The 22,901-nt window shown below is 46.7% G+C and overlaps 1 protein-coding gene across 8 annotated transcripts in view; it reads left to right on the forward strand.

Moving 5' to 3' along the window:
- Positions 1–22,901, forward strand: part of LOC135903907 (leucine-rich repeat-containing protein 24-like) — a 1,007,861-nt gene that overhangs the window by 677,909 nt on the left and 307,051 nt on the right. For 2 of the 8 annotated variants that reach the window (XM_065434361.2, XM_065434372.2), the window contains exon 1: positions 20,500–21,372. The exons of the other annotated variants lie outside the window; for them this stretch is intronic. The gene's annotated coding sequence lies outside the window, so the exon portion shown is untranslated. Of the gene's footprint in view, positions 1–20,499; positions 21,373–22,901 lie in introns of those variants that run through there. 8 annotated transcript variants of the gene reach the window in all.

A 22,901-nucleotide genomic window follows, 5' to 3' on the forward strand; every position in this document is an offset into this window, starting at 1 on the left:
TCCGCCAAACGTGTCTCGCGTAACGGGCGCCACAGGTCTTCCCGAGGGTGACGCGGTGTTAGCTTCCCGAAGCAATTCGTCGCAGTGGGACGGGAGAGGCTAGAAGGTCACTGCCATCGCCTGTCGACCGTAGAAACACTTGTCGACGGAGCGAGCGTGTCGGTGGCGAAAATTCGTGCTGTATGGCGCGACATCTGACGGGTTTATTTTGTGCTGCTGAATTGTTTCTGTTGGTCTTATGTGCCGCTGCCCATGGCGCTCTTAGGTAAAGGTACAGGCACAATTTGCCTAGTGGCCAAACCCCTAAAGGCAGCGCATGTCGCGTGTTCTTTTTGCTCGTTCCAGTATCCTAGTGGTGCTGTTATTTGTTACATGCCAAAAGCTCATTTCACATGGTGAGAATGTTATTTCATGTATTTTACCATAGGGTGGGGTACGGGGGGGAGCAGGCGGTAAAGATCATGAACAAAAAGTATTTGAAGTACAAAACATATAAGTACTAGGCAGTAAGTATAATAAACAATTTATAGACACGTAATACAAGAACATAAAAGTACAAGAAATAAATATCAATACATAGAAGAAATTACATACGGATATCATGTACAGTCGTGCGTGATATAAGTTGCAATACGGTGCCCGTAGTCAAAAGCACCCCAAGACTACACGGCGGAGCCCACATATAAAAGAATTATGACATAAACACCAGCGATTGGAATGGTGCTTAGTTCTCCAATTTTTTGTCTGTTGGCGCTGCCGTACTGTCTTGGGGTCCCTTCGACTGCAGGCACCATGTTGAAGCTCATATTGCAAGCGACCGTACGTTCAAATACACCATCATATGCACTAAAAGCCTGAAATTCACCACGGAACGTTGGTACATGTTTATCACTCACTTATTTGGTTGGACATTGGTTACTCTACGATAAGCTACGCAGTGTTAGTAATGCAGCCAGATCTGCGTGGAAGATTGTTCCAGTCGTTAATAGCCAAATGCATAAAAGAAAATCTCATGAGGTCAGTGTTTGCCAATGGAGGCTTAAAGTTAAAGTTGTGGTCAATACGTCTGAGAATACGTAGCACAGGTTTAATTATTGTTCTTATATAGCTGCTAGAACGGTGACAGAGTTTATGAAAGAAAAGTGAGCCGCGCTATTTTGGCTAACCAGGTCAACGGATCTTTTAATCTGTTAAATGCTTGCATATGTGGATTAATGCCCTAAACTAAAATGAGGTGCATTAGGCTAGGGCCGCTTGTCTCCCCCTCCTTCGTACAGCTGCATCCAATCAGCAGCGGTCGAAATGAACAGTCCACTAGGTGGACTCACAGAATAGCCCCCATGATTAAGGCTCCTTATAAATGACTCATATTCAATTTTTGAGCGTATGATACAAGTGTATGCAAGAAGCTCGGTCTCTGTTCACGTGAGTCAAGGAGGGGCGAATGAATTCAAAAGTTCGACAGGTATTAGTAAAGATATTGCTACGGACCAGTATTTGCGATGATGAAGAGGCGAGCATTGTGAAGACGACGACGACGATTAGAGGCTAGCGCGGGCTGTCGCCTTATGGCTAAGTGCAGCCTATTTCCTTGTAAATGCACTTGTATATAGATTTTCGTCTGTGTCTTCCTACGTAACAATATTGTTCATATGCACGTTCCGTGAAGGGTGTGTACAGTTAAATGTACTCCAAAATCTTTTAAAGAATCAACTGCGTCTATAGACTCAGATTCTGTGGTGTATATACATCACTTCGCGTGCTAAATATCATAAGCTCAGTCTGGTTATCATTAATTTTCATTTGCTAATGAGTGTACCGATAGCTCAGCTTATCCCGGACGCTTTGCAATGTTAGGTTCTCGTTAAAATCAATTATAGGTCAATATATGAAACAATCGGCAGGGAACAGTCTAGTTGTTGAAATTACGTTGATGCAAACGTCGTTTATATAAGTGAGAAACCATGTAGGTCACAGGAAACAGCCCTGAGGAACGCCAGACCTGACAGATTGAAAAAAGTACTACTATTCTTACCTATAATAACAACCTGACGTCTATTCTTTAGGTATTCTTCAAACTACTGAATAATATTTATTTCTATACTCATTAGTCTCATTTTGTATATTAGGCTTTTGTGTGGCACGCGATCAAAGATATCTGCAAAAATGACATCAGTGTGTTGAAGTTTACAGTTATGTAGGATATGATGAATGTCTGTTCAAACAGTAAACACGGGCAAGGCGGTAGATAGAAATTTAAAGTAGATGGAGATAGAAATTCAAAATTCGAAAATTCGCAAATCGTGGCCGCCTTGACCGGTGCACGTGAAACGGAAATGCCAAATTTGCATTTTCGGAAATCTCAGCTGCGAAAAACACAATGCAGTATCGCAGGCTAGGAAACAGGCAAGGTTTCGACGCATGAGGCACCCTTGTAGTGAAAGGATTGGTTCATTTTCTTTTTGCTCATATTGAAACAGTGGTGTTTCGCAGGAACGACCATGCTGGAATCCACGTTGATTTGTGAAGAGAATGTTGCCACTGGTAGTGTGGTTCATAACCTGCGATGATAAGATGTACTATTAGAGCTTATAGAGACGACGGACGTTAATGATAGAGGTCGGTAATTGATTAGCTAATCTTTATCATTCTTCTTCAGCCAATTAATTTTATATAGTGAATAAATGAATAAACAAATGTGAAAACTAATGAATGATTATTGATTAAATAATTAACCTTGGTAGCCTGACTACGGCTATTTCGGCGTAGTTCTTTAGTCAGACACGTTAATTATAGTGTACCAGCCAGTGTGCAGGTGAAAATCCGCACTGTTAGCTAGGGGTATGGCGTACACGGGCATGCATGCAATAGGGTTTTAGAACGACATCCCTTTCGCGTTCCTAACACATCAGCATAAGTAGTAAAACATTATGGCCTTCAACTAGCCCCGCTGATACCCGGCACCTCCAAAAGTGAAGGAAGCTTGACGAAAAACGTTCAATCAATCAATCAATCAATCAATCAATCAATCAATCAATCAATCAATCAATCAATCAATCAATCAATCAATCAATCAATCAATCAATCAATCAATCAATCAATCAATCATCTAATCAGTCAGTCAATCAGTCAGTGAATAAGTAAATATATAAATAAATTCGTTCGCTCTTCCTGCTACGTTCGGATATAGTTTATACATCGAAATGTAATTAGTCACGTTAAATAACAAATGGATTTTTCCTCGGTTGTCGCGGCGGACTGCACTTAACAGAGACTACCGCCATCCGCTTGGCGTATACCATAAGCTACAATGCATCACGCTGTATTTTCCGCTGGTAGTGCGTCCACCCGAGATCAAGCACAAGCTAGTTGACAGTGTCTGTGGCCAGCTCCAGGTTGCAGGTTCGATACCGTCGGCTTGATCTAATACTGATGGGAACGCAGTTTAAATGTGTTCATGTCACCGATGCTGCATTGGGCATCGGGCAACCCATAACTGCAACAAATTAGTGGTGGTGTGCTCTCCATTACGACGGTTCTAATAGACCATGCGTTGTTACGGCAAGTGCGACCGCACCTATCACTTTTTTTTTTACCCATTATTTCAGCCAGCGGCTCCTTCGATAATTTTATTTCTTCGCAGGGCAGGCGGGAAACACGGAATTAAACTTGTTAATCGGCTCTCGATGGTCATTTATATCACCGCCTGCCAGGTCGCCGTTACTCGCTGCCGCAGCAGCCGGCTTCCAGGGGTGCGCATATTAAAGCCCCGCCCATGTACGTAACCTCAAGATTGACTATCGATCCGGGAAGGAATATTTTACCATGGCCAGAGAGACGAGAGTTGCGAACTGCAATATGAGAAAAATCTAAAGATATAACTAACGCGTGTGCAAATATCGAACCGATATATCTTGTTTTGTTTAATGACTTTTTTTTCGACCACTACACTTCACCTATACGCGGCTAGGCTCTCAAGTAAAAATGAAACAAACGAAAAACAAAAAAGCCGTGAAGCTGAAGTCCGGCCCGAGCATGCATCCTTTGGAGACAGCGAGAGCCAACGCTACTAGTACCATTCGGCTCGTTGTATCGATTCGCTTTTTGTGGCTCACACTTATACATACGCCTTGAAATAAGATGAAAGAGATAATCTTTCCCACGCTAATAGGCTCGGCGTTAGTTCGCATCCCTGACTTGCCGTGGTTCCTTCTTTCTTTTCTCCCTCCCCCTCGAAAGATCTTCTTTATTTTTGCTTCTCTGCTCTCTTTGTGCATTGTTTCATAGGCGCGAACGGCGTGGAGGCTGCGTTCGATCGATGATCGAGCGACTGAGCAGAGGTCAGCGCCATCGGCTGCTGGACTCCTTTCTTCTGTCAGCGAGCACAGACAAAAGAGAGAGTGTGAGCAAGAAAAGAGGTCGAGGGCACAAAAGCATGCCCGAGTAGATGCTCTTTGTTTCTGCGCGCACCCTTCGTAAAGTATGCACATTAGTTTCTCTTAGGTGGAAGAATAATTATTGCGAATCTCAGCCACCGCCTAAACTCTACATTTTGCTTCTCGCCACCTCTTTCTCGATAGAACGCTCCAATCCGTCTCAGACCACTGGTCGCGGTGTCCAGTCGTGTGGTGATGAGTTTTGTTGTACCGGCGCACTTGGCCGCGACCTTGTTAGGCTGCGTGCGAAGCTCCTGGACTGTCGCAACTCCTGTCGCAACTCCGATCACGCTGCTCGAGCGGCACTGTTTTGCTTCCCAAGAAGCTTTCAAAGCTTGTATTGTAGCTGCTCGAAGCAGTGATGCAGTATAGGGAACGGGCGCTAGGGGAGGAAGGCGGGAGGGGGGTGGGGAGCAGCTACGTGCATTCCTGATTAGCTTCTCAAGAAATTGAGACCTCTTCCGAATTCCATTTCATGAGTGGTACGGGCGAATTCATCCGAGTGTCAGAGAATATTACTTCTTCCCTTGCGCAATTCGGTTTCCCTGACAAGGAATAGTTAACGGTAAGGAAAAGGAGGTGGGGAGCGGGGGTGGGGGTGTAGGTAAGGGACGTGCACCTCTGACTCTTCAGGCCCTTGACGCGCATGCTTAGGCTATTAAACGTAGGGCACAGCCTCTCCTCTTCCCATTCTTCCCTGTTAACTGTCCAAGCAACAGCTCAATACATTCCGAAACCAATTTATTTCACCCCCACCTACGCAACCACCAGATGATCCTCGTGTATTCTGACCATCACTATTCCCCTTCTTTCTTCTTATTTACCTTTTGCCCCTGCGCAGACTAGCAGACTAGATCACACTATTGCTCAGGCAGACCTCTCAGCCATTCTTTGCTTACAATTTCACTTTCTTCTCTCGCGTATTTTGTGTTCTTTTTTTATATGCTATATGTCGGCTAATAAAAGTGAATTCAAATTCAAACTTGTGTGTCCCGCACAGTGGTGTCGCAGTGGTGTGAGGAGGACGTGGCGTTCGGCATGAGAGTATTTCTTGTGAAATTCTATTGACCTTAGTGAGCAAACTATGATTAAGAATAGCAAGAAACCATCAGGCTTGCCGTGATGACGTCTCGCGTCCACAAGCACTCTGTTCCTGCAGTCGAGTGGCCCGCTGCGTGTCGACATCCATTTAGGAGCCGCAAGACACGCCTGCATCACACGGCCACGCAACTGTGAATGGTCTTCTGAGAACGGACGTCAGCTTTCGTGTACAGCGAGCTTACAGTATTGAAGACAGCACTCATGTTTGACTTCACTGTCGCCGCTATCAGCTGTTCATTATCAGCCTATTTTTATGTCCGCTGCAGGACGAAGGCCTCTCCCAGCGACCTCCAATTACCAGTCTACAAATTTCCTAATTTTATCATCCCACCCAATTTTCTGCCGTACTCGACAGCGCTTTCCTTATATTGGCCACGAGACACCACCGATTAACTGCCGCACGCATTAATTATCGGCTGTTAGGGTATGGCATATGTTGACAAAGTTTAGAGTGTATCCGTAGCGTTCTTAAAATTCTGATGTGTGGCTGCGAGCTCTCTCTCTCTCTCTCTCTCCTCCAATCGCCCTTCATTTTTGTATTTTGTTTTTGTTTAATTTCCCTTTTGTTTGCGTGTGTGCATTTTATACTTTGTTTTAGCGCGTACTTCGATATCCTTTTTCTTTACTAGGAAAGCGGGCGAGAGGGCCAAGAATAAGAGAGAATGCTCTTAAATGAAAAGAAGAGTGTTTAGCCGATGCATATTCTCCTGTATGCTGTACTCTGCAGTGTATCGCACGAAGGAAAAGAAATGCCCCAGAAGAATGCAGAAGAGCAGCGCTCGTGAACAAGTAATGTAGAGACAAAAGGGAGTCTGCGTGGCAAAAGGCCAATCGCTCCACACCCTCTAATTCCCGTTCAGCCATATCGGTACCACGAACTCCCCCATCGCAGCCTCTATACCCAGATGGCCCCTCTCAGAAACTCGTCTCCCGGCCAGCATGACTCAGGCCGGACACGCCTGCACCCCGTGTCATCCCCAGGCAGCGGCCGCTAGCCGGGTTCATCGAGGACGGGCGGCAGGTGCATTCCTCTTCGTCGGAACGCTTGCGCAACAGGCGTTTTGAGAACCGCCGCGCCGTCGCGGACAGCTACGCCAGCGCGGACCGCCGAAAGTGCGCGGCCACACCCCGTCTACGACGACGGCGTTCGAGGATGAGCCACTCGATGGCCGTTCACCTCCGATGCGCGATGGGGGGACAAGGCGATACCTCGTGCGACGAGCGGGCAGTGTCGCACGCGACGGTGTGGCACCGCGTTGACGTGTGTGCATTGGGCAGGGACGGGGCGGCAACAGGGGTGGAGTATATAGTCGAGAAGCTGGCCGAACGGCCGAAGCGGGGTGAACATACGGTCTTTCAGACGACGTGTGGGCACGTGCGATTGTATCGCAACGGCCGTAGCCGTTTCAGCGGCGGGGGAACGCAGAAGAGACGCGGTGGTATACAGAGGCGAGTCACGGACAGTAACTTCATTTGGGGTCAGGTTCGATCTCAGGTGTCTACGTCAGCTGCTTCTCCGCGAGGCTGAATTCGGCACTTATAATTTACTAATGATAGCTCTAAATGAAAGCATTGCTATATTTCCATTTCCTTTCTTATTTTCCATTTCTCCGAAATTAGGAGTTTAATTATTTTTTTTCCAATGGTCGCGCGTTATAAACGGGGACACCAAACACGCACAAAAAAAACGCATGTAGAACGCTGAAAGTAACTTCATGCAGATTAAATATCTACAGTGATGGTGTATCAACACAAGCGCGATCGTACAGCGTGCGTTACAGCTTCTTGTAGTAGGTACGCGAATGCTTAACAACGTTCATGTCGATGACGGCAGCACGCTCCTTTCTATTAATCACTCTTAGTGCTCTTAGGATAATTTACTGACCTTTCCACATTGGCACTATAAACATGGTAAAGCTAGTAGTGCGAACTCGCACTACGGTTTAGTGCTGGGCACTGCGCTGCGTAAAGCCTCCAGAATGAAAGAACCTCAACAATGTTTCAAATCGCGTAACGCTGATATTTCCGCAAATCCTCCGTGAGTTGCGGCATTTCGGCCCTGCCAAGGAGCGTGCGCCGTAGCCTGAAAATGTGCTCCGACAAGTGCCGTGGTTTCGGATGTAGGAGTTAATATAGGCAGTATTTACGCCACGTCATTTGCACGGCGCTGACACACCACGGGATCGAAGTCGGTGCTGATAATGACCTTCGGTACTGAAGGTGCCGATTCCAAAAGGCACGGTCATAATAGTGCTTGTCTTCAGACCAAGATACTCGAACCACGTCTTTCAACTTTATCGCGCCGGTGCTGCTTTCTCCTCCGGAAAAATCGGTTGTTTGTTGGTTTTTTTTTTGTTTGTTTTTTCGTTTGTCGCAATGGAGGAATCAGTGTTTTCTCGGAAAAAACATGGAATTGGGAAAAAAAGTATTACCGGTGGATGTTGTTTCGGCTTGTTTCGGTTTAACTAGAAAACGCAAAACACTGTTTGTAATATAGCGGGGGTCTTTGGATTCCGATGTAAGAAAAACAGGTGCTCTGACGACGCGGGGGCCACTGGGGAGAACCGCGTCTCACTAATGGCGGTATTCCGCGTCTACACCGCTGCACGGCAGCACACGTAAGAAAGATGAAAGCGCAGGAACTTCGAACGCATATATAAATATGGCTCACGTAAAGCGAAATTAACAATTGCAATTAATTTGTTCACTGTTCTTGTCGTCGACTGTAATCATTCAAGTACCTCAGTCACCGTAACAGGCCACATAATGCCTGAGAAAGTGCGATGCCAGCAACCGGCAAGCTCTTTTTCAATACGTTTGCTTTAACATTGACGCAATCTGTCATCCTTGCTCTTGGTAAGTGTTTATTGCACGTTAATCGATGTGAACAATGTAATAGCTCGAATGCGCTGAATCGCAAGATAGTAAGGAAGGGAAGTACGCACCTCGAGCTGCGCGTTGCCTGTTGAAGACGGACTGAGATGAATTGTGGGCAAGAAGGGTTTCGTGCATGCTAAACCACAACAGCTCGTGACGTGTCAGAAAACTGAGTTTTTATGTAGAGTGAGAAGATCAAGCTGACTGCAAGCTTGGCAGGATGACACATAGCGTGAATATCGCGAGTTCTGCGACCAGAACGTGTGCGAGAAGCACTTCGACCCGGCGTACGTGACAAAAGGACCTGGATGGCAGTTAACAATGAATTTGTTTTGGGCAGCATGTGCACAGAGCAAATATGAAAAAAAAAAGCCTAAGCTAGCGTAAAACCAAGCTGTGAGAAAGGCTGCACGGGGCATGTTCCTTATTCTGCACATCGATTAACAACTATTCGGACCTAAAGTTGCGTTTGTCTGTAGTTTCCGTCGTGAATATTTAATATAAAAAAGTAAACCAAGCAGTGCCTTCTGCCATAAAATGTCGATTCGATCCCAGCCGCGGTGGCTGCATCTTTATTGTGGCGAAATGAAAAATGAAGAAAACTCGTGCACCTAATTTAGGCGCACGTTAAAGAAACGCGAGTGGCCAAAATTAAAACTGTGTCCCCAACTTCGGTGGGCCTCGTAATCGGATTGTATTTTGGCTCGTAAGACTCCATAATTTATTTTTTGACATGTAGATTAATTCATTAAAAAATCTCTGCAATCTACGCGGCGAAGGTAGTTGCGAAGTTGGTAGTTGCGAAGTTGGAAGTTGGTAGTTGGTAGTAGCGAAGCTGTATATGAGAACTAGAACGAGTACCCATTTCGACGTAGGTTGAAATTATTCAAGTGGCGACGTTCGCGTGTATTTTACCTTGTAGGCAAGAAGTGTTTCGTGCATGCCAAACCACAACAGCTGGAATGACGTGTTAGACAACTGACACGTCAATTAACCTACGACGTTTCGACGGCCTGCGACTTGGCTTGCGCCCCTAATTCGTGCACCTACAAGGAGTGAGCCAGAGAGAAGAGAAATTCGCCGCGCCTCGTATGCACGCTGCTCTTCAGGAGTCCTCACTATACGTGGCCTTCCCGTAGCACTCTCAATACAAATCTGTCGCTAGGCGGGCTCTTCTTTTACGTGTGAAAGTGTAGTTACGTCACTTCCTGCTTCGTATGCTACAGTCAAGCTGCCGTCACCACCGCAGCTTACGTCACAGTAATATTTACCAGGAAGCACATGCGGGGAGCGCTAGGTGCTTCGCATTGCATGTAGGCGCAGAAGCGCCTTATCATCAGTTATGAGGTTCGAATGCTTGTTTTGAGCTTGCTCTTTATTGAAACGTATGCTGCTCTGCATATTGTACGCGCGATTCCAAAAAATGTGTGCACGTTTTCTTCACTTTTATGAGTGCTTGCAGCGTCTGCCTTAAGGGGGTATAAGCCATTGCATTTCGGGTATTATCCGTTGATGATGATAGTTTTCTGTCGACGTTACGCCACGAAGAAATCCCGGGATCCTAGGCAGCTTCGCTGTAAAGGTGCACAGATTGATTTCACCGAACAATATACGCACGAGGGAAGGCAGCCCAGTTTATGAAAAGTAAGCTATCTCTCAATTCGTGGCTTCAAGAACTTAGAGCTGAAGAAAACCCGCACGTCAAACCCACTACACATAATTCTTGTTCGAGTTTAAAGAACAGTGAAATATATAAAGGTTCAACTTACAGCATTATGCAAAAAACGCTTCAATTTATTCAACAACAAATCGTTACGTAAGACTTCCCAGCACACTGCTTACGTATGAAGTGAAAAGGAACACAGCGTATAGTAACCAGTGATACAGCGACAATGTCTTCAAACAGGCGTAGCCAAAGTAAATTAGATTTCTAGGTGCTTCCGTAAAACACGCGAACTGTGAACGTCGTGGTGAGAGAAATGCTCTACGTTATTTTTTTTTTTAAGATGCAGCAGCGCCGCGTCTACTATGATTCACATTTTATGATATTGTTACGTAGGAAGACGCAGACGAAGCTATGTAGAAGTATATTTACAATAAAATACGCTGCGTGTGGCCAAGAGGCAACAGCCCGCGCTAGCTTCTCATCGTCGTCGTCGTCGTCTTCGCACTGCTCGCCTTTTCGTGATCGCACATATTGCTCCGCAGCACTACCCCCGGTTGCAAAAGCGCCGTCCCGGAGCGACTAAAGATCGGACTCGGAAGCAGTGTAGTAGGCCTTGAGCCTACTGACATGCACGACATCACTTGATGCCAGAAGAGAGTACGAGGTTGAACCCACAGGAGCAATTTCGTAAGTCACAGGCGTCACCTGGCGCAGCACGCGGTAGGGCCCTGTGGATCGCGAAAGGAGCTTCTCTGAAAGTCCGACGTGACGGGAGGGCAACCACAGGAGCACGAGCGCACCAGGCGAAAACTGTACGTCACGATGGCGGGCGTTGTAATGACACTGCTGCGTGGTTTGCGAGTCCGTCAGTCGAGCACGGGCAAGCTGGCGTGCATGGTCGGCGAGAGCGATGGCGTCGCGCGCGCATACTCGCTTGTTGAGATCGCAGCAGGAGGAAGTGCCGTGTCTAGGGGCAAGGTAGGTTCGCGACCGTACAGTAGATAAAATGGAGAAAATCCGGCGGTGTCATGCCGGGAAGAATTGTACGCAAATGTTACGTAAGGAAGGGCAATGTCCCAGTCGTGGTGGTCTTTGGCAACGTACTTGGACAGCATATCGGCAAGAGTACGGTTTAACCGCTCTGTCAGGCCATTGGTTTGAGGATGGTATGAGGTATTCAGTTTGTGTTGAATGGAGCAGGAACGCACAATGTCAGCGATAACTTCCGAGAGGAAGTTTCGACCACGGTCAGTAAGCAGCTGTCGCGGGGCGCCATGAAGCAAGATAATGTCACGCAAGAGAAAGTCCGCGACGTCAGTGGCGCAACTGGTAGGGAGAGCCCGCGTGATAGCGTATCGGGTGGCGTAATCAGTCGCGACAGCTACCCATTTGTTCCCAGATGATGACATGGGAAAGGGACCGAGCAGGTCTAATCCAACACGAAAGAACGGTTCTACAGGGACGGTGATCGGCTGGAGATGACCGGCAGGTAGCACCTGACGTGTTTTCCGACGCTGGCAGGGATCACAGGCAGCAACATAGCGTCGAACGGAGTGAGCGAGACCAGACCAATAGAAGCGGCGGCGGACGCGTAAGTACGTGCAGGTTGCCCCAAGATGTCCTGCAGTGGGTGCGTCATGCATCTCAAAGAGCACAGTCTGTCGTAGCTGTTTTGGCACGACAAGAAGAAGATCAGAGCCGTCAGGGAGGAAGTTCCTTCGATAAAGAATGCCGCCCTGAAGGACATATCGGCGAACGGACGCGTCGGTCGGTGTTGAGCGCAGACGCTCGATAAGTGCTCGCAGCGATAGGTCTCGGTACTGTGCTCATCGGCGATGTTAGCGAAGGCAGACACAGAGAAAATGGCGTTGGCGCTACTGTCGGCGACGTCAGGCTCGTCGACCGGGTAGCGAGACAGGCAGTCAGCGTCCTTGTGTAGACGGCCAGATTTATAGGTGACAGTATACGAATATTCTTGGAGGCGTAAGGCCCAGCGACCAAGTCTTCCTGTAGGATCTTTCAGTGAGCATAACCAGCAAAGCGCGTGATGGTCTGTGACAACGGAAAAGGGTCGGCCATATAAGTAGGGGCGGAATTTCGCAACTGCCCAAACTAGGGCCAGACACTCACGCTCAGTGATGGAATATTTGCGCTCCGCGGGTGAGAGGAGCCTGCTGGCGTAAGCGATATCACGGTCGTGGCCATGCTGGCGTTGTGCCAGTACTGCGCCAATTTCGTGACCGCTGGCATCAGTACGGACTTCGGTAGGCGCAGAAGGATCGAAATGGGCCAGAACGGGAGGCGTTGTGAGAATGTCGATTAGATGTGAGAATGCAGAGGCCTCGTTATCGCCCCACTGGAAAGGGGCGTCTTTTTTGAAACGCTCGGTTAGTGGTCGTGCTATGGCGGCGAAATTTCTCACGAAACGGCGGAAGTGTACAGAACCTTGTGGAACGGCCGGTGTTCCACAAGGTTCTGTATTAAGCCCTCTCCTATTTAACATTTACGTTAATGACCTGTCTAAGGCAGTCCCCATTAAGATATTTCAGTATACAGACGATACAGTGTTAGTTTCTCATGCAAGTCAATATTCTGATGCAGCTTCTCCTCTACAAGAAGCAGCAACGAAGGCAATGGACTGGTTCGCCACAAATTTAATCGGCATTAACGTATTAAAAACACAACTTGTCTGCTTTCGCAGTCCATTAAAGAGAGTACACTTGACTAGGGAAGTAACATTACATAATTCACATTGCAATCCATGTTCTTGCGCCCCTATCGACTACACATAATCCGTAAAATATGTCGGTTTGCGTTTTGACAGCGATCTGTCATGGAAATCGCATGTTTCTTATGTCTGTCAGAGGATTCGCTCAGTGCTTTGCTTACTTTATAAAATCCGTCACCTCATGCCCATATCAGTCAGGAAAACCACCGCGCATGCGTTGTGCTACAGTGTTGTCCGATACGGAATTACTGCCTACGGACATTGTGCTTTTCGTTATCAAAAAAGAGTTAACTCACTAATGCGCTCCCTTTTAAAAGTTATAGGTTTTGACTTGTGTCTTGAAGGCAACACCGACATTTTTGAGGCATTATCCATGCCAGATTTTTCTTCGGTTCTACTGCACACAATAGCCCGGAGACATTTCTGGGACAATCGTTATAAAGCACCATATGTAACTCCCCGTAGCCTTAGACCAAAATGGCGTTATCAAATACCTCGTTGTGCAACAAAATACCGCAAGAGAATGCGCGAATACTATGTTCCTGCGTTGTTTAATTATTTACCCCGTAACATGCTACAGTCAACGTCAAAATACAAGCTAAAGAAAGCACTAAAGAGTGCGGATTTAAGCGGCTATAACATGTAAAGAAATATACCTTGCTTACCTCCTCCTGTATTGCGCCCACAGGGTGGCTTTGATTAAAAATGTGATCAGAAAGTTTGTTCCTGCACAGCTTTTATTGAAGCATTTGTGGTTTTGACTCATTTTGTTATTTATAATCATCTACTCGTTTTGTGCCACGCAAAGTAATCGTGAGGCATGTTGATACTTGTACGCGCCAGATGTCTTCTCAAACCTGTATATGTGCATATACGTACACCTATTATAAATGCGTACAATGTGAGTATCAGTGTATGTATATACATTTATCGCTTCCGTGTATCTCTATTTCTTTCTTTCTTTTTTGTTCTTCTCTTTATTTCTCGATATTGTAACAGTTTGTACGCTGCCTGTCACGCTCTGCCAGTCAAGCCCAATGTGGCTTTGGCAAGCCTGATGAATGTATTTGGTTTTATAGAAATAATAAAAGAGTTTATTATTATTATTATTATTATTATTATTATTATTATTATTATTATTATTATTATTATTATTATTCGACCTCAACTTTGGTCAGTAGGCATGCGTAACTGGGTAAATGCCACTCCTCACTAATCTTCTTTGACGCCAACTTGGGTCAATGGGTACGTGCCACCAGGGGCGTAGCCAGGGGGGGGGCTTATGGGGCTTCAGCCCCCCCCGAAATTTTTTCGTGCTCTCATGCGCCGCCGACGAAAACACCTCCCGGCGCCGGAAATTATGCTCGATTTTGTCTAGAATGACCTTAATTCACGCTTGAAAACACATTTTAGAGCAAACATTGAGAAATCGGGCTAGATTTCGCGGAAACGCCCATGCATCATGACTCGCATATTGTAACTCAAGGAGCCCCACCGAGCACAAAAATTCAAGGGCGTTATGATGGCGAGCGGGCTCGTCTCGGCATCTCACGGAGGTCGCAGTATCTACGGAGCGCTTGGATTTTAATTCTGAAACTTTGCGGGTATAAAGTTCTCATAACATTTTGATGCGAAAGGTGCATTGACATTTCCAAAGTTGTGCTTTAGATTTTCAATTCCGGAACTTTGTGGGTTTAATGCTGTTGTAAACATTTGACGCCAAAGACTCCAGGCGCATTCCTGCCGTTGCCCTCATGTTCCGTATAAATAAAGGCCAAGGGCGATAACATCGTGACCGCATGCTCTATGTGCGAGTGAAAGCGTGGGGGGAAGGGGGAGGGGTTGAGCCGACGATGGTGGCTCATTCTTGTGTGCGCAAGGGAGAAAAGCGGGGAGGAAGCGCGCCGCCTTCCGTCGCACGCGATACATTTTGGGAGTGGAGGGAGAGGGGGGGGGGGGTGCTGTGATCTGTGTACCTGCGGTTGCGCAACCTGTTTATTTGCCTTGTTTGATGCATTATATATAGTGGCTTTTTCTTAGGTACGTAGATTTATTGGACACTTATACGTATATTTAAACATCTTGTTGCGAGGTTTTGTGTATATGCGAAGTGAACTTTGTTTCCAGTGACAATTTTTTGCCCTGTATCAAGCTGTATCTTCACATTTGTATATTCCATTGTATCTTCGCATTTCTAATGTACGAAGGCGAGTCAAATGAAAGTGAGACAACCCGTGCCGCGCAATAATGGTTCGGTTCATTATTTTCGAGGCGTGCGCGTAGCACATACGCATCTCATTTACAAGTGACACGCAGAGGTGAGGTTAAATGTTCTTTAGTGCTCTCATACACAGGGTTGAACATGATTGCGTGACATAATGGTACCTCCAAAAGTTGAACAGCTCTGTGTCGTGAGGTTTTTGACAAATGAAGATGTTTCCCAAAAAGAAATTATTCGCCGTATGGCTGCCGTGTGCGTGGAAGATTGCGTTTCATTGGCCACTTTGAAGCATTGTAGCAAACTGTTCAAAGAAGGACATGAAAGTCACAAAGACGATCCATGCCCGGGCCAAAGCCACCGTGCAATCACCCTCAACACAATTGAAAAGGCCGTGGTCGCTCAGTGGCTATGGTGTTGGGCTGCTGAGCACGGGGTTGCGGGATCGAATCCCGCTCACAGCGGCTGCATTTTGATGGAGGCGAAAACACCCGTGTACTTAGATTTAAGTGCCCGTCAAAGAACCCCAGATGAAGGCGACGACTCTTTGTCTGCAATTGTGACCGGGAATGACTCATGGTGCCGCTACTACTAGCCTGAAACACTACGGCAAAGCTTACAGTGGAAACATTTGAATTCACCACTCCCAAGGAAAACAAAGCCCGTCATTTCTGCCGGAAAAGTGTTGACTTCTTTTTAGATCGTTAAGGTCCATTATTGATCAATTTTTGTAAACCTGGAGAGACTCTAAATCATTTCAGATATTGTGAAAGGTCGGATCGGCTGCGTGTCGCAATCAAGAACAAACGACGTGGAAAATTGAGCATTGGGAACATCTTCCTTCACGACGTTGCCCGTTCCCACGTCGCTGATGTGGTTAATACAAAACTGGCAAAGTTAAAGTGGGAAATGCTGCAACATCCCTCATGCAGCCCAGACCTGTTGCCTTGCGTCTTCCACATTTGGTAAAATTTGAAAAAACTGCTCAAGGGAACCAGATTCGTGTCGGAAGATGACATGTAATTATTTACAGATTTTTGAGGCAGCAACCCAAGGAGTCTTATGAGACGGGAATTACGCGACTCGTTAGTAGGACAAGTGTCTAAATACTCATGGTGACTACTTTTAAATAAAGTACCCCGTTTGTCATATATTCGCATTGGCTCACTTTCATTTGACTCCCCCTCGTATATTTTGCGGAACTCCTGCTTTTTATATGTGCTCTCTGTTGCGGCTGTAATTTCGGAGCAATTACTCGCAATACACAACCGGTGACAGCTGCTCCTGCGCAATGCATTCTAACAAAGGAAAGCGTCATTTAGATTTTCCTCTGGTCGTTGCATATGTACGACAATGTAAACATGGTTGTTGAATGACAGACATATATATATATATATATATATATAAACGAGAAGAAAGGGGGTTAACCGAGGGGCCCGATATTTATTAGTCATATAATGAGAAGCCAACAAACACTGACACCAAGTACAACATAGGGGAAATTGCATGTGCTTAATAAATGAAATAAAGTAATGATACATTAATGGAAATTAAAGTGGATGAAAAAACAACTTGCCGCAGGTGGGAACCGAACCCACAACCTTCGCATGTCGCGTGCGATGCTCTACCAATTGAGCTACCGCGGCGGCGTTTCCCCATCCACTTTCTTGGGTATTTATGTGTACTAGTAGAACCCTGGGAGTGTTAGCCAGCGCCCCCACTCACAGACCTTGGCGGCGGACGTGGAACGTCTTTTTTGCCGCAGGCGTCACGAGAGCGTGATCTTTTCGGGTGAAGGCAACTGGTCAATAAACCCACATATGCTACCTGAAGGCATCAATGTTGCCGGATTCGAGACCCTCGTTATGTAATAAACGAGAAGAAAGGGGGTTAACCGAGGGGCCCGATATTTATTAGTCATATAATGAGAAGCCAACAAACACTGACACCAAGTACAACATAGGGGAAATTGCATGTGCTTAATAAATGAAATAAAGTAATGATAAATTAATGGAAATTAAAGTGGATGAAAAAAGTTTCATGGGTTCGGTTCCAAGAGTTTCAAGAGCTTGTGGGTTCGGTTCCCACCTGCGGCAAGTTGTTTTTTCATCCACATTAATTTCCATTAATTTATCATTACTTTATTTCATTTATTAAGCACATGCAATTTCCCCTATGTTGTACTTGGTGTCAGTGTTTGTTGGCTTCTCATTATATGACTATATATATATATATATATATACATATGTATAAGGAACTATATATATATATATATATATATATATATATATATATATATATATATATATATATATATATATAGTTCCTTCGACTAATTCGATTAGGAGGAGGCCGAGCTGCAAAGTGAGCCCCCCACGAACGAAATTTCTGGCTACGCCACTGCGTGCCACTGGGTATATGCCGATTTCAAGACTTCTTTGGCGTCAACTTTGGTCAGTAGGCACGAGTAACTGTCGTAAATGCCACTCCTCACTAATCTTCTTTGACGCCAACTTGGGTCAATGGGTACGTGCCACTGGGTATATGCCGATTTCAAGACTTCTTTGGCGTCAACTTGGGTCAGTAGGCATGCATAACTGGGTAAATGCCACTCCTCACTAATCTTCTTTGACGCCAACTTGGGTCAATGGGTACGTTCCACTGGCTATGTGCCGATTTCAAGACTTCTTTGGCGTCAACTTTGGTCAGTAGGCATGCTTAACTGGGTAAACGCCACTCCTCACAAATCTTCTCTCACGCCAACTTGGGTCAATGGGCACGTGCCATTGGGTATGTGCCATCCTTCAATGAAAGCAAACTTAGGTCACTGGGCGGGCTCAACTGGGTGTGTGCCGCGCTTCAATGACAAGAAATGCTTTCAAATGTCTCCGACGTTGGGCGGAATTCAGACAAACTTGTCTGAATAAATTCACTCAAGCGACAGGCGCGGCCTTCGCGCCGGTGCCGCTAAAGATGACACAGTGTGTCTAGAGGGGAAGCGCGAGGGAGGCTGCATACACTCTTCATAAGTGGCGCGTTTCCGTAGGGGCTGTATGGTGTGCCGCTGCGCTGCTTCAGTACTAATCCCATTGACATCGACATTCATCGTGTGATGGGTTCTGCTGGAATAATTTATGGTATAACAGAAGCCATTATTCACATCCTTCAGCAACCATCATGACGATGGGTCATCTTCGCGGGATCACAAGCGGCCCTACCAAGCATATGCAAAAATGTACAGGCCTTGTAACCAATATCCAGCAGAAGAATTAATTCTTGCGCTAGTTTTCTTCAACAGTAACATCCAGTAACTCGACACATTAGTCACATTCATTATATAGCCTCCGTCGCTGATCATACTGCGCATAATAATGGGTTACTGAACACTGTGGCCTATGCAGAAATGAAAAAGCGATCTAGCTGCCCGCAGAGGTCCACATTTAATTGATTTTTGACAAATATACTTAACAATATCCGAAGCGTCAGCATTGCAGATAAATAGGCCCACGCGCAAAGGAATCGACTGTAGAGTCTGTCACATCATCAACATCTCTTTGCACTCTGATGACACCGCGTTTAAATAAACACTTCCACATCAATTTCCACGTCACCTCGAGACAGTGCGTCATCGGCTTCGTCTGAACGCTGCATTCATCTGTGCCGTCTTGGACTGAGCACCAACACTTCTTGTGATAGCTGTGGTGCGTTAGAAATCGAGGAACAGATTTTGTTCGAATGTTCCGGTTTCAGAGATGAAAGAACATGTAATTTCAGCAGAATGAGTCTGCTTGTCAAAATCGAGTATATCTAGGAATCAATATATTAGGTCATATGCCTCCTTTATTCCTTCCATACATTGACTTAATTGTCAAGTTCTAGCCGGCTTACATCAAAATCAACATCACTATTTGCCCTGCACATACCATGACCATAAATTTTCTTGCAGTTGTTTCCTTATCCCGTCCTCCTCTTCCTAGGGCCTTTCTGTCACCGATTCCCTTCCCTATGCGGAGTAACATGTATGCGCTTACATATACGCCGGCGAAATTCTCTGTATTTTGTTCAAGATATTTCTCTCTCTCTTCAAAGTGATGATAATTATGCATCGTTTCACTGCAGGTTTAATCCGGGAGGCGAATCACAGTAGCTCACTATGATAATGTCCTCAGCCCTGCATGCCGGCTCACGCGACACGTAACACAATTTTCAGGTACGTTTGCTAAGGCGAACATAAGCTGGTTTTCCACTTGCGCTGCCAAGAAGTACGCACGATCATCACACGTCAATTTACGTTCCCTGTCGGATGAAGCTTAAGGCCCCCAATTTAGGTCCCTTCCTTCCTCCAGCGTCCTGTAATCACCCATGTCCTATGTTAGTGGACGTTATGCAGTGCCTGCTAATTTTCTAATCTCATTCCTCTATCTAATCCTCTGGACGCCGGCTTCAACTGCGTTTCCTTAGACAACCATCCTGTCACTCCTATAAACAATGTTGCTCTAACAAACGGTCGTTAATTCTTTTTTTTTTGTAAATTACCAACGAGGAATAATTTTTAGCAAAGTATCAAAACTATACGCGACTGAGGCGATTCCATCTGTTTATGTAACTGATCCTAACTTGATCATGTTGAAGATTTGAAAGAAAGGAACATGGTTGTGTTCTTGTAAAAAAGTTGTATCCATTCATTTCACAATTTTTTTAACGAAGGCGCCCCATGGAACTCTCGAGAGCATGTGATGAACAGCGGAGAAGGCTGAATCGGCGCGCGGCGATGCGTGCCGTCTGCATCCGTGTAGAGCAGCGCTGGAGCGGCATTCCAGTGACTCTAGAGCGGTATTCTGTGAGTGTCCATCTAATGGGACTGTCACCCGCCGTGGTTGCTCAGTGGCTATGGTGTTGGGCTGCTGAGCACGAGGTTGCGGGATTGAATCCCGGCCACGGTGGCCGCATCTCGATGGGGGCGAAATGCGAAAACACCCGTGTACTTAGATTTAGGTGCACGTTAAAGAACCCCAGGTGTGCGAAATCTCCGGAGTCCTCCACTACGGCGTGCCTAATAATCAGAAAGTGGTTTTGGCGCGTAAAACCCCATAATTTTTTTCTTTTTAATGGGACTGTCCAACTCGACTGCTGTTGAAATGCTGATTGGCTGAGCTGTGGTACGAGCGAGAACGAGGCAGGCGCTCCCAGCCAGTCGTCCTTCTCGCTAGTACCTATCCAGCCAATCAGCGGCTGCCGAAATGGGCCGTCCACTAGGTGGACGCTGACAGAATGCGCCCCATGGCTGTGAGCCGTGATGCTGAAGAGTAGCCTGCCACTGCGTTTTTCTCTGACGTGCGCTCTGTGGCGGCCTCTCCGTCCTCTGGCGTAGCTCCTCACGCGCGCGCAACCTCTCCCCCGTGCTTGCGAATGGAACGCTCCCCAGCCGCCGGCAGCGGCGGCGCCACTGCGGGTCGGCGGCTTTGCGCGCCTCCACGCTAGTCGCAGCTCGGAGTCCACTAGGACAGCATGGCCGCACGCCGCGCCGCTGCAACAGCAGCTGGTGCGTAAAACCGGCGCCACGCTCCGCCCCTTTGGAGTACAGCAGCCGTCAAGGTGGACGATGTCTGCCGCCGGCGTTGTGCGCGTCGTGTAGTCGCGACCCTTTTGACGTCGTCCGGAGGTGTCACATCGATCTCGGACGGTCATCTCTCCCGTCGTCCCGTCTCGGACGTCCGTCAATGATCTCCCTCTCCATTTTCTCGCGGACACCCAGAAAGCACCGCGCCACTTGTCACTCACCGGAGTAGTAAAGAAAGACAGACTGTAGCGACGGGATCATCGCTCTCGTTGCATTTGTTGCTGTTGCTGCTGCTGCTGCCGCTGCAAACGTCATACTGGCTCCTTTCCTTGTTTCGAGTGGTGGTGTGCAGTCGTTCTGCGCTTGGGACGTCAGTGTGATGTGATTGCCTGTGCTGCAACTGGTCGCGCCCAGGCACGATCGAGTTACTGCGCGCCCTTCCTGTACGTGACACTGACAGGAGCCTCGCGTCCTTCTCGTGCGGCGACGCTTCGACAGAAACAGCGCGTGATCGTTGCTTCCGTGCATTGGATTTACCGCTGTGATTGTTTCTTTGTGTTGTGACCGACCTTTCAAGCGGTGCCCGTATCTCACGCTATACCGAGCGCGCGCCCGTTTACAAACGTGCCTGCCCTTGGCGCCGTCAGGTGGCCGTGCACTTGACTTGCGTTGGATTGAGTTACCGTGCGCTTTTCGAGCTGCCTGCTCTCCCGTGGACTACTCTTGAGCTTAGGACACGGCACGAGTCCTACGTTCTGGTCGTCGTGGTCGTCAATCGCGGCATAGGTAAGGCTTTTGAACGTTTTCACGTTCTTAATCCCACCAACTGTCAGGATTAGACCGTAGATTTCCTTCATCTTTGAGGAAACAAGCTGTTTCTCATTGAATGATTGACGCACGTACTTGTCTGCCACTATTCTATAAGGCAAACAGCGCTTCGAAAACGCTGGCGACGGGGAACGATGGGTGGAAATGGCGCGCTTCAATGGAGCTTGCAATGCGCTCAAAGTCGAAGTTAATTCTTAGTTAGTACTCGATCAAGGTGCTCACAAAAGGTGCTTAATTGTCGTTGCGGTAACTTTCCCCACCACAGGGTAGCCAGCCGGTATTTACACTGGCTAACCTCCCTGTCTTTCCTCCCCTTGGTCTCCTCCTCCTCCTCCTCCTTCATTTAGAAATGTAAGAAATACGATGCGATGAGATAGTAAAATCATATACTTAGTCGTAACTCGACGCTCAGACTAATTCTTAGTAGAAGGCAAATAACTATCATGATATTCTCGCTAACTATGAGCGCCAATCAATCATCGCTTGATTATATTAGTCTGATTATCTCAGCGTAAATTTTGAGTTTCGAGCTTTCATCGGATGATCGCCGACACCTGGCTCTTCTATACAGAGATTGCTTTGATGTGCTGAGTTTCTTAGCTGATCATGCTTGTGTTGAAGGCCTGGACGGATACCACGTGATGACTGACTAATTATATGCTGTTTTATTTGTTAGCGAACTTTGTCGTCAGTTTTTCCAAATATGATTGCAGCATAAAATGACAAATAGCGCGGTGTGTATATATATATATAAAGATTGAAATAAATATTGGTATGTGCCAGAGCAGAAAGATGGGGTAGTGTGTGAATGACAGAAAGAGCACGAAGGTTGCAAGGAAACTAAATACAGAAATGGCGTATGTCAATGGAAATGATTTAAATACGTTCACATTTGCGGTACTTTAGGAAGTCGTAAACTTTCCTGAAAAAATCTGTCTCTCAAGTTGGTCTGTTTCAGTATTGTGCGATTTCCGGCTTACCCTGCCTTACCTTCACCTACCGGTTTTTATCCCCCTTCCTTTAAACGCCGACTTCTTGTCCAATCCCCTGCATTGGCCCTATTAGGTAAGCAAAGCGCCATGACGTGAAACGCAAGCAAGTATATAGATAAGTCTTTTGTGCCAGTGTATGACGTTGCAGCGATATTTTCGTCGTACAAGCCTCATTACGCCATTATGTTTTGACGCGTGCTTCGCATCCCGTAGCATGCTACAAAGTTAGCGCGATGGTTCCCAGGGTCATGTATACTGCGTCGTCTGCCCTGCCCGCCCGGAAACTTACAGACTTCAAGGCTCTAACGTGAGCATCGAGAGTAAGGTCCGCGCCATGCGTTCCCCGAACATGCGTCGCACATGATACGCTTTGTTAACTGAAGCACTGCTATATCATCCGCCCTCTCAGCATCTCACTGACGAGTACTGCGTACTGGTGAGAGACTGTCTGTCGTACTAGCCGATCCATTTCATACTTGTGCCTCATTCGCAATT

This window comes from Dermacentor albipictus, chromosome 3 (genome assembly GCF_038994185.2).
Source record: "Dermacentor albipictus isolate Rhodes 1998 colony chromosome 3, USDA_Dalb.pri_finalv2, whole genome shotgun sequence".
Taxonomy (NCBI): domain Eukaryota; kingdom Metazoa; phylum Arthropoda; class Arachnida; order Ixodida; family Ixodidae; genus Dermacentor; species Dermacentor albipictus.